This window comes from Plectropomus leopardus, chromosome 12 (genome assembly GCF_008729295.1).
Source record: "Plectropomus leopardus isolate mb chromosome 12, YSFRI_Pleo_2.0, whole genome shotgun sequence".
Lineage (NCBI taxonomy): Eukaryota > Metazoa > Chordata > Actinopteri > Perciformes > Serranidae > Plectropomus > Plectropomus leopardus.
In genome coordinates, this window is record NC_056474.1 from 2,785,329 (window position 1) to 2,798,718 (window position 13,390).

The following is a 13,390-nucleotide window of genomic DNA, read 5'->3' on the forward strand; positions in this document are numbered from 1 at the left end:
AGTCATAATAATAACAATAATAGGCTAATGGATTGCAGTACTATTCATTTATACGTATTGTCAAGCTCCGGCTATATATTGGACTGATTTAAATAAGTTTTAAGAAGCCTCCTCAAAGTGTCCACTATGCAACTGTATTATCTAGAAAAATAGAAGTATCAGATAGGAGCTCGGTATCAGCAGATACTTCAGTGACTCTGATCGGAGGTAGAAAAACGTGAGCGGGACAACCCTACAATCAATGAGACCCAGCCACGAATGCTGCATCCAGGTGTCTTAATACATCCATGGCTAAAACTTTGAAACAGTAATGCATTACTTTACATGATTACTCCCTGTAGAAAGTAATTAGTTGCAATATTTGTTTCATTACTTTTGCTTCTCTGGTGACATCACCTGAGATGCATTGTCACGTAATTGCAAGTTAACAATAATATAACGTTTAACTTTGCATATGCTCTCATATCAGCACAAAACAAGGAGAATAAAGATGAAATTGAACTACATCGATACATCAAACACACATTAATGAAAATATTAATTCCCTCAAAATAATAAACCAATAGGCTTAAATAAAATGATATGAGACGAGCCTTTCTGACACCGTTAGATGGCAACAGACTCGACAGACTCATTTTCCATTATTATTTGTTTTGTATTCAGATGTTCGACACGATGAGGCTAAAAACTTAAAAATCTGTACATGTACGCATATCTTGGCTTTGGACCTTTCCTCCATTGATGTTTCTCCTACCACCCTTGCGATTTTTCAAGCATATCCTTAACTTTACCTTCCTGCTCGTGCTCTGGATTTGAATGCCAGTTTTCTGACACCTTGACTGAAAGCGCTGCAGTGTCCTCGGGCGGAAAGCTTGGCCCTGATGAGCGAGATAATCAAGCAACTGCGGTGGTTTTCATCCCTGACTCCAACAATACAGCACCCCGAGGGGGATGATATGCTAAGCTGGAGCTTTCTTGTAATGCAGCGTGATGAGGCCTGCAGTCAAACGGCTCAGCCTGTGAAGAGACTCATCTTCCAAACCCCCGCGCAGACCCCGTCATTAAAAATCTCTGCGGCTCAGATTGGGTCGCAGTAGCTGGCGACCCTGATTTCCCCCCCTGGAACCCTTGTGTTCCTCCTCCTGTATCCCCGAAAAACAGACCAGACTGGAGACAGATTTTGTATTGTTCCCTAGCAACAGGCCAAAAGGACAGATATCAAAGGGGAGGAAGGATGGAGGGAGAAAAACACAGCATGTAATAACAAATGACTTATTGTGAAATGTGCAGGAGAGCACCATGAAACATGACATTTGATTTGAATGTCACAATCACATCTTAAAACAGTCATCTTGATAGCTGTGGCAACCCATTAACAACATAGATTGAAAGATAGCTTGCTCAAATTGAAATTGCGAATATAAAAGAATTTATTTACAAAAAACTCCCATTTATCGTGAAAATGTTTTTACACTATTTCAGGTGAAACTGAAAAAGCCATATTTCGTAAAACTATGATGGAAACACTTTTTTCCGCTTCTGTGGTGCTATTTATTTCAAGACATCGGGAAAGACAGTGAGCAACTTAGTGAGAAATGTTTCACAAATTGCAAGAAACTTATATTTGGAAAATTATTTTGTTGTTTTTAGGCGAAGGAAAAACTATATAATTACCAAAATTACATATTTAAATTTATGTTACAAAATGTTTAGAATTTTGTAATATTGTAATTCTTGTTCTTTTTTACTGTCTTTTTCATGTTTTATTTTCAGGTATTTTCAGGTAATCTTCTTTCATTGCTCATTGCATTCTTACTATGGTTTTGAAAGAAATCAAGCCAATTTGCTCAGGTTTAATGTATGTGATGTATATGTTTTGCGTTGCATTTTAACTTAAGTGGCTAAATGAGACTACAGAGCGTCATCACACCGAGCCACACCGAAGGCGGTTTTGGCGAACCTGGATCATGTAGCGGCAGTGTTGTTAATGTATCGCCCAACATTTGCTTTTTACATGAACTTGAGAATGTATTTAAGCTTCAAAAATCCTTGAAGTGGTGTTCATTTCTGAATACTCTCTTGCTAAGCTAAATCTGTAAGCATCATGAACTTGTGTTTGCAACAGACCTTATTGTGTGCCGTGATCCAAAATCCAATTTAAATATCCCACCGGCTTTTTCACCAGGGTGAAGCTAACATCCATGTCGGCCTACAAAAAATGTATCCATTAAACATGAGCTGAATTCAGGTGAAGAAAAACCTTATTTTATATTTAATCAAAGATGTGTACAATAACAGGAATGCAGCACAACACTGAAGTAAAAGCAGCTCTTTTTATATAAATATTAAATTGCAATGAAAATATTTTGTCCTCCCACAAAATTAATTATCATGATAAATAATTATGATCTCAATACTGAGCAAAAAAATCAGGGTTGTAACTTTGGGCATAAACATGCAGCTGTAGTAACAGTCTGAGCTGTCTGACCTTAAAACAAGCGTTTCTGTGCAGAGCTATCCTCCAGCTTGCAGCGCTCTGCACCTCATTAAAATCCCGGACTCTGACCAGGTCGCCGGAGCTAATAGCCAACTCTGCATGCTGAGCTAAGCCAGAGGTTTCCTTCTTGGGATAATTATTTTTTCACTTCTGCCTTTGTGATTCTGGCAGTTTACAGTACAAAACCAACTTTCTATGTTGAGCTCCAAGTAAGAAGATCAACCCATAAGGTACAGCTGAGGTTTACAAAAGTTGTCCTATAAAATACTTGTTAATACTTACTTTGTGTTGTTCTGCTGTCTCAGGGGTTGGGGTTAATTGAAAGCTAAAGTCAGGCCATACATCCACAGAGTTTTTCCTTTTTTTAGTTTATTTTCACACAGTTATAAACCACATAAAATCCAGATAAATAAAAAACAAAAAAAGTGCATCAGGTGAGGCCAAGAACTGACGACATGTTCCAAACAAAAAGCTCCTAAATGATCATTAGGATCATAATCATCAGAACACACAAAGTGTAAAGTAAAAATGAAATATGTATGTACATACATCCAGAAATAATTAAACATCATGAATTAAATGTAATATATATTTCTAAAGATGATGAATTCTCTATAACGTGTACTTTATCATTTCATATCTGCGATATCTGAGGGAATACTGGTCATGTTTTGTTTTTAAAACGGAAGATGAAGCTGATCAACCTGTCCAGTATAATATGAATGAATCTGTGAATTAAATATAAAGAAATTGCTAAAGTATGATAGTGTAGAAGATGGTAAAAACATGTATTTATATATACATTTACAACTACAGTTAACTATTAGAAGATGTGCAACTACATTTGCGCAGAAAAAAGCATCAGAACAAAACCAAAGCAGCAGCTTAAAAGACTTACAATGACTGGAAACTTGTTTTGCGATTAGAAACTCTTAAAGATCACTCCTGATAGGTAATCTGATGGCGGTGCTGCCTGCACGATGAAACAACTGACCCCAAACAGAGAAGAGAGGAAACACTGTGAACTAGATGTTTGAAACCGAGTAAAGAAATTAAAGAGTCACTGGGTTTCTTTCTCTCTTTCCGTCCTTTTCTTTTTTCCTCTCTCAGTTCATTGAGACAATAATATTGACCATCAGAAGTTGAATTACAGAGCAGTCTGTGTGCTTGGATGTGTGAAAGCACACCAGTTAGCCCCTCTAACACTCACACAGACAGTCCTGAAGTAAACTAATAAACTATTTAGATATGCACAGGTCTGAATAGATTTTTTATACAACAATATTTGGCTGTTGGCTAAAACTTGATAGCCAATATTCATGCATTTGAGAATCGTCCGTCTCAAAAGTGCATTCAGAATGGGCTAAGGGAGCATTTTAGATGTTTTATCAAGAGATTTTTTATTTAAAGCAATTCTCACATGTTAATTTACTAACCTCCTGATCCCTCAACTATTGATTTCCACCCAGCCAGACCATGCCGTCACACAGCTGAGGGGGTTTTTACATCAGGGACCCGGGCTCTGAGATCTGAGTACACTTGACCACAAAGTCCACTTTAAATTGATTAGTGTGAACACTGTGTGCAACACCCAGACACGATACGTCGCTCCGGGTCCTGGTCTATTTTAAAAGGTACTCCTGAATACAGTTCATGTGTACACGGGGACGTTTTGCATCAGCAGCTGTTGCAAAACACAAAAGTGGACTGCTATTTAATGCCAAGTAGAGTTGAAAAGGAATTTCTCAATGCCGCCGGTGTCCTCCGAAATCTGCATATCCTCTGAACTGCATGGTCATGGCAGATAAAGTAGGAAGGCAGGCGAGAGGGTTGTTCTTGACATTGTCTCCAAAATGTAAACAACAGTAGGCGTAATCCAAAGGTCGACTCCATTGTTTGGGCTTGATCTTGCTCTTTTCTACTCTGTAGCAACAATAAGCAAATGTCATGTAGATGATGACGTAAGTCCAGTATGTAGTGACATAACTCATGTGAAAGCTGAGAGGCAGGTAGAGTGGAGAGGTGGGCAGTCATACTCAGGCACTGTACGAATCAATCCTCAAAACATCCTCACACTCAGTTTAGTCTTTTATATTTCTATTTTTTTGAGGTGGGGTTTTAATGCAAATCATGTATTATTATTTCATGTATTCAGGTTCATGGTTAAAATATTTTGTCTGCAGCTGAACTTGTAGATAAATGTATTCATAACATATATAGTGCATTACATAGCATGTAACAAAATAAATACTTAAAAAATGAACAAACAAACAAAAAATAAAGTAATTTTTAAAAATCCAAAAAAATATTAAAGGAAAAAAATCCACCAAAATTAAAAAGAAAAAAAAAATCCAAACAATAAAAAAATAAAAAAAAAGTTTAAATGGCAGCAGAAAAAAATATTGTTGTGGAAAATGAAACAGACCAAACAATCTCTTTACAGTCTTCTAGTACAAAACATCTGAAATAGGAAAATCTATTACAAATACAAACACAGATTTCTTTTTTTTAAATACATAGTAGAATTACATCAACCCCAACCCCCCCCCCCCCCCAACCCCACCCCAAACCCCTCCCCTCCCCCCCACCCACACCCCCACACCCCCCCCACACACACACACACACACACACACACACACACACACACAAAAAAAAAAAAAAGATAATGGAGTCTCATACAATGGTTCATATGATGTTAAACAAGTTTAGTCATTATGAAATGTCATGTCATGTTAGGCACTTAACGTCAAGTTACGTTTGCTTTGGAAAAAAAAACGTGGGAAAAACATGGTGATGGGACGTACCTTAAAATAAAAATCTATGAGCATCAGTCTCTGAGGGGCAAAAAGTCCTGTTCGTTTACCCATTCACCACCCAAACCTGCCTCATTATGCAAAACTTTTGCCCGTTAACTACTTCCGAATTTTACTTCCACCAGCGCATTCATCAGCAGCCTAATTGTGAATGTCAGTGATAAATACCAGAGAAGATAAACAGCTTCTCTGGTATTTACAGCAGAAAAAAAACACAAGGACAGTGAGAGTCTGGATCACATTCATTTGTTTTCTTCCACCATTACCCACACTTTTCACGGTCACCTCTCCTTCCCCTTCATTTCTTTAAACTCTTAAACACAGAGAGACAAACTGGACACAACAAACCCCACTTTGTGTGAATTCTTACATAAGTGAATGCATTTTACATGACTGCTTGATAAATTGTGTGTTAATTCGACAACACGTCTGTTATTATGGCCTATAAATGTACCAGTCGATTTTCCATTTTTTTTCACTTGTTTCACAACCTCAACCATCACCACCCCAACCCGGTACATTTTAGCGCATTCTTCTGCAATCAGGCTCCACTGAAGCACTGTGCAACCTCAGCACTGTGTCCGCATACTGTATGAGACTCTGCCCAACGGACAGAGGAATTACAATGCTGTAAGAAGAGCTGCATGAGTGTGATGTGTTTGTGTTGTTGGCAGAAATGGAGGACTATTCGACACCCAGCGGGCAGCATATTGTGAGAATAAAATTAAACAATAATGAATGAAAAATTATACAATATGTTTGCAAGATCGGCGGCCTTATAAAATTATTTTTTTTTTTTTTTTTTCCTTCATGTTATTGATTCAATTTGGTTTTCTAATGCGCTAAAAAACATAACACATCCAGTCATGCTAATGTGAACACTGTGAAATTAGATATAAGACAAAGTAATTCAGGGGACAGATTTGAATTTGAACCACAAACCTAAGTGTGCCACAATGCTGGTATAACATCAACAATTAACGCAGACCTGGATTGATGAAGAGTAGCGGTGTCACACTATTTTATCCTCCCCCCTCCTCTCATTATTCCCTCATCTGCTGCCTAATTAAAGGCTGTGTTACGTGTAATATATCAGCCCCAAGGCTTTGTGATTTTTTATTGGACTTGATGATTTAACTACTGACTTTCAGTTCCCTTCAAAATTGATTAACTGAGCATTTAATGAGAAAAAGTCAAGTGTGTGACAGCTAAACCCCAAATTAATTACATCATGATAATCCTTTGAAAACACTACTTACAGTAAATCAGACATGGTATTCTGAGTTGTGATTAAATATTTCATCAGTTTAGAAGAGTACAAATATACTTTGAGCTCTGCAATAACTTTTACTCTATGTGAACTAAAGTGCTATCTCGTGTCCTCAGGTAAGGAGCAGGGCAACCGTCAGAGAAGAGACGTCCGAACGTGTCCAATAAGTGCCTGCCGTGCCGCGAGGGCTGCCCCTACTGCTGCCGATGGACGACGACACCGCCCTGCTGGTGCAGGAGGACGGCGTCCTGCGGCTCGCTGTGGCCTCCTTCCAGGGTCTGTGGCATGGGTGGTGGACCTGGCCAGCATGGTGGTGGTCTATCACTTCAGGAGATAGAAGTGGAGTGAGAGGAGCGCACAAGAGGTCACTGTGTGCTGGATACAAAGCAAATATGCTGATGATTTAAACAGAAGCTGCAGTAAATTTTACACATTACCTTTAAAGGAATGACCTCACAACACAACACCCAAATGATCATTTGTGGCTGAGGCAACCATTGAAATTGTGATGCATAATTGGTTTGACTTCTGTCAAAAAACATTAGTAAAAAAAAATTAAATATATCTAAAAGTAGCTATAAAAAAAGACCAAATCAATGAGAAAATGAAAACATTCTTATAATTATAATAATAGTATAGTCATATTAAGTTTTGGGCCATTTCTTTTTCAGTTACCCAATTCTTTCTTTTCTTCTTTGCCGAGTATTTGGGTTTAGATAAATGGTCACATATTGTGATTTAGTACTTTTTTTCTCTTGCAAAATAAGGGAAAACTAATAAGATAGAAGATAACGTTTTTATTTACACAGTTTGCCCTCACTTAAATAGTTTTTTGCTGCAAAAAGTATCTCGTGGACTGAAAAAGCAAATTATTTATTGTTCTCATACATTTATTTGTATTTGCAATATTAATAAAATTTATACAACACACACAACACACACACACCACACACACACAACACACACACACACACACACACACCTAGTTTGTACAACGGGGAAAAAAAATAAAATAAAAATGAAAAAGAAAAAGAAAAAAACGTTGAACTGAAGTAAAAGAGGGCCACATTTAACAAAGCACAGACCTATTTCAAAGCATGACTTAACAATTGTCACAGAACTCGCTGCAATATAATAGGTCTCATTTATCCCGGTTGTGTGCTCAGTAACTCATTACACCTTCACAAAACGTGCATTTTTTTGCTAAAATTTTTACTGTTTTAAAAAAAAAAACACATTCCCCCACATTACGCAGTCTCACACACAGAGGAGTAACATGCACTCAAGTGTTTTGAGAAGGATTTCAGCAAAAATGCATTTTGCAGTAGTTGATATAAATTTTAGTTTGGACTGGAAAGATCTTATGACCCAAATTCATCAACAATAATCTCCCATTTAATAGATTTTTTATTTTAATTGTGGAGGCATGCAAACAAAATAAAAGTTTTTCTTCACAAATTCAGCGTGACACACAGAGTGAGATAATCGATAAAGGTATTGTCATTTTGTGGGTGAAGTAATCCCCTTAAGGTTTCTAATACATAAGTTTGATTAACCCGCTGAGAAGCCTGTAAAAAGTGGTGATATAAACGACTTGTCTAATGGCTGTGGAAGAGATTTAAAAGACAGTTTTGTGACAAAAAGTATACAATTGAAATTTGGGAATGTGGATTTTGCAGTATGAGGGACATCTACCAGTAAAAAAAAGTCACATGGCATTACAAATTTAAACATTGCATCTCCTGTAGTGGTTGCGAGCTCCTTGATGTGGCTCTTGTGGATTTTCAGTAGTTCACCTATGACCTTGTGTAGGTGAACATTCAGTCCATAGAAACACTTATTGGCTGTTTGGAATCCCGTAAAAGGCCATTAATTTCATCACAATAAAGTTCAAATAATAAATCACAGTTTGCAATCACTCTACTCAAATTTTAATTTTTGACCCACATTATAACCATGATATCACATCTTTAGTACAAGAATGGGAAACTAATCTGACCATAAGAAACGACCCTAACAAAGAGCCAATAATAGATGCATTATGGGAACCGTAGGACCCAAAGTTTTCAGAGCTTGACCCATACAAAGCAATAAAAGTCATAATATCTCACCTTATGCTGTTTTGATTATTTGAGCTTCTTTTTCCCCTGTAATTCTCGAACCTCCCCAAACTTTTATACCAAATGCATTTACTAAATCCAAAAAGAGCACTAATTTAAATACCAACAGTAGCTGGAAAAAACCTCTCTCACTGTAAAATATGTGTTGCCATTAACCTGGAAGAAGGCGGAGGGTCATAGGTGAAAGCTGAGACTTACATGACGGCTTTGTGGTGACGGGAAGCCCATTGTGGCGGGGGCGGCTTCACCCATCATTTCCCCCTATTCCAAGCCACTCCCCGCGTCCTCCGCCGCTGCTTGAAAACGGTGCAGAAAGTGCCCCAGAAGCATTACAAGACAATTCCCAAACATTAAACCAGGACTTAAATTACAGATGAAAGGCAAACAAATCCCTCTCCATGCAACCGGCTCACGGCAGTAAATGGTGGTAAAATTAGACAAGTTTCCAGCAGTTCTATTTCACACAAGGGTTGCACTCCAACAAAAGGCTTCGTGGATTTAACACTCTTTACTGGCTTTCAGTGTGTTAGAGAAAGCAAGCCTGGATACAATGCACGTTAAATTCTCTGTAATATCTGTGTTAAGAAAATTTATATTATTTAATATCAAGCTTTTTACAAGGGCTACTGTTATTATTTAAAAGGGACAGTTCACCCCTAAAACAAAAATTACAATTATTAAATTTCCTCTTACTTTGTAGTTTAGTTTGTGTTAGTTTTTTATTTGCACACAATAAAAACTGCATTAAATCCAGATGAATAAAAATTTATAAAAGCATCCAGTAGAGGTCAGGAAGCTAAAGGTTTTGTGCTACATTCATACCTGCTAATTAGGAAATCTTTTTGCAATGAGCAGTGCAGAGAGGTCAAGAATATTATTTTAACGGCAGCCAGTGGGGACTGTAATGGAGCAATAGCCTTCTTCACTTTCTACCATTTGTCAATAACCAAAAAAAAAACAATAACAGCTTTGAAACCAAAATACTACTTTCAGAAATATGATTTAAAATCTGGGAGAAATTTACAACACTGGCTGGCAACCAAGTTCACATGCTTTAATTCTTCCCCCCTGCAGCTTCAATGAAGCAGTGTGGGCTTACGAAGTGTTAACAACTTGCAGACATAAAAAAGACATAAAATAATTCAATAATAAATTCATCTGAATTCAGAGCATCCTCTATGGATACATCTTCAACCGCTGTATAATTTTTTCTACAGCAGTCACGGTACAAGTGACGCTCTTGGGTCTCGTTATGTATGAGTTGAAGTTGCCTAAGAAAGGAGATTCACTGAGGTGACGTTTGTGATATTATTCTTCAAGGCCTTCGTGCATTCATCGTTTTGCAGTTTGCAGGTTAATTGTGTTGTTTGTTTGTGGCGCACACACAAGTCTGATGCACTGCTTTGCATATGATTTGTTCTCTCCAAAACCTGAAAAAACTTTAAAACACCAATGATTAATGCTGCCTTCACAGCTTTTCAGAAATAGTCGTAATTACAAACCAACATGCACGCATTCATAAAGAAGTGCTCTAGTCAAACAAAGGAACAAAGATGGACGCTAGAAGTAAAACGTTTTTTTGTTATTTTTATTCGTGATTGTTTTTACTTCAGAACGAATCAAAAATCACATAGAATGCACATCAGGTAGATGTAGATGACGTTTTAATTTCATTGATTATTTAAAGCATAAATAAATAAAATTATTAAAAATGAGCTAAAAATATTGCTTAACTAGTTACCTTTATGTCCCTTTTGTTCTCAGCTAGCTACTAGGCAGATTGATTGATTGATTTCTTGTATTTTCGCTGTCATGCACAACAAAGTGCCCAAACATCATAGGTTCGTAAGACACCAAAATTACAGTTGTAGTAGTCAAATAATTCATTGCATTCATTTCATTACAAAGATTACAGATTACTTTACAACAAAAAAGGTTCCCTTCTTGAAGCACAACTCCAGTTTTTCATAATCATCTTAACCAAGTGAAATCAGCAGAATCTAAAACAAAGGCAAAAAAAAAAATGAACGTCATTCTCAGCTTATCATCACCCAAGTCATACAACAAAAAAATAATGAAATTTATTCCTTATTCTTATTTTTTTTTCCTAATTTTCCCCTCTCCTACTAACAACTTTGGAGGGCCGTTCATGGGCTCCTAACTTGTAAATCTGATATTTCCGAGGAGGATGTGAGTGCATTATGTGTTGAACACATGATTTTGCATTTTGCTCGTCTGTACTCTCAGGAACATTAAGTAAGTTTTTCACAGTCGGCTGCTGCAAAGCAGGTGCACATAGTAACGGCAACGCCAGCTCCCCCCAAAGTGGAGGCTGGAGGGAGCGCTTAATTTGATATGCAGCATATTAAAATGTCAAAATCGCAGCCTAATCATGGTCATTTGATTGTGGGAAGCCAAAAAAAAGCCATTGTGGATTTAAAAATTGATTAATTATGCAGCCCTACATGAAGCACCACTACTTTGAATGGCGGACATCTCTACGGTCGATATCTCCAACACTCAGCACACCAAAAACAATCTAGATTGATAAAATAGCACTAACAGGTAAGAAACGAAAATATGTATTTTTAATTTTGGGGTGAACTATCCCTTTAAGACCCAATTAAAGCCAATCCATCATCTCATCCTTTGTAGTACTTTCCTTAATGAACATTGAGATAATCAACCCACAATTGCACCTGAGCCCTCGATATGAATTCCTCACAGATTTGCAGCAAAGTGGTTGGATAATTTCCACTCAGCTAATAGAATAAAGTTGAAATAAATATGAGATCCTTGCTGTGTAGATAATTACAACCCCTCCTCAGGCAAAGTTTCAGTCGAATCTTTCCCCCGGTGTCTATTTATAGACATCGTGTTGTTTGCCTCAAAATCTCCTACATCTTCTTCAGTTCACAAGAAATGTTCCCCGGAGCCCTTTGAATTTACATAAAAAACATAGAAAATCCTCCAGGAGGTAATGCGGGTAATTAAATCCAACCCAGAAAAGGTGCAGCCGTCACTTATATTCTTGTTTTTGGGGGAAGGTAAAACATTAGTGCGTATATTTATATATATTCAGCTCCATCTTGTGTTTTGTTTGCTTTGAAAGGAGCACTGATTTATTGTTTGCGTTTGTTTTCTCCTCACAGTTTTCAGTTTAAACAACTGTGATGTCGGATTTACAGCAGCAGCATTTGATGCATTTATTTTTGACACAATGCCAAAGATGAGAAACGACTTTTAAAACCGGTGGTACAGACCATCATTTTTTCAACTGTCCTCGATACACAAACACATACATTCACTTTATTCTTGTTGCTGCTGATTGAATTGATTGATTGATTGATTTTCTCTCTCATCAACAGAGCATCCGCACATCTGGTCTCGTTCTGCTGGAAGCCATCTTGATTGGGGCGTTTACTGCTCTACTTTCCGGTAAGTCTGCCGTCTAATCTTAAACGACACCAACAATTTGCTCATTTAGTCTTTTACCCCCTTCTTCAGTTTTCTGCTTTCTTCACGTTAAAGTTATAATCGTTTTAACCCTTTATTCCAAGTAAAATTGGCTTAATTTTCTTCTTCAAAAACATAGAAAACAAAAGGCAAGAGCAAAACAACAAGAAATATACCTCCAAAATAGCAAGAAATAGTGAAAAATTAAAAGAAATGTACCTGAAATTATCAAAAAATTAATAAATAAAAATTAATACAATTCATATGATAATAATAATAATAACAATAATAATAATAATTATAACTATTATTATTATTATTATTATTATTATTATGAAATGACCTGAAAAAGTGCTAAAATAATTAAAGATAATAAATAAATATATGGAATATATCGATTTTAAATGCCTTGTAGGTAAAACTTTTACGTTGTAAACTAGAACCTCCTAATGTCGATTTAAACGACTCTTTCTCAGGTGAGGAGAACGCAAAGATTCTTATTTTCAGGTGATTATACAAGAAAGAAAACAGACTTATTATATTGTATTCCATTTCTGCAAATATTTCTCCCTAAATCCTACACACTGGAACTTTAAGGATTGTACGTTAAAACAATGGGGGGGGATTAATTCAATTCTAAATTTTACAGAGAAACTGATGTCTTAACTTCTTGTTAAAAAGAGATTCCAGCTCCCTTTGTCCATTATAAAACACATTAGCATGTAAATAAGGCAGTAAACTGTGTCTCCTGATTCCTTCAGTTGCAGTTAGATGCAGTTATAGTACTGTACTTCTGATCATTGTCTGCACAAAAACAAAGAGCTCGACTTCACAGTCAGCGTGCATGTACAGTGCGAGTGTGTCTTATTGTGCGAGTGCGTTTGGCAGCCTCTCCGCCGTCTGTGCGTGTGAGCGAGTCCAGGTGGGAAAGTGCCAGCGTGCATTGTATAGGTGTGTATTTACACTTGCGCACGCGGCCCACAGTGCACCTGGGGTGCTGCGTCAGAATCCCATCTTTAGCAGGGAAACAGATGGAAGAAACCGGAGCACCATATAACAGGGAGATCAGATGTAACCGGGGAATTCGCTCCCTTCAAATACTTGCACAGACTGCCAACCGCGAGCCACTGCTCTGCTCAAACACAAGGCCTGATGGCTGGATGTTGGCCATTTTTAAGGAAGGGAAAAAAAAACAATCTGTTGAGGAGAAAAAGCATCAGAGCGTTCGGCTGAC

General features: G+C 37.2%; 1 pseudogene; it reads left to right on the plus strand.

Annotated features, from left to right (window-relative positions):
• Positions 1 to 13,390, plus strand: part of LOC121951701 — an 88,785-nt pseudogene that overhangs the window by 41,696 nt on the left and 33,699 nt on the right.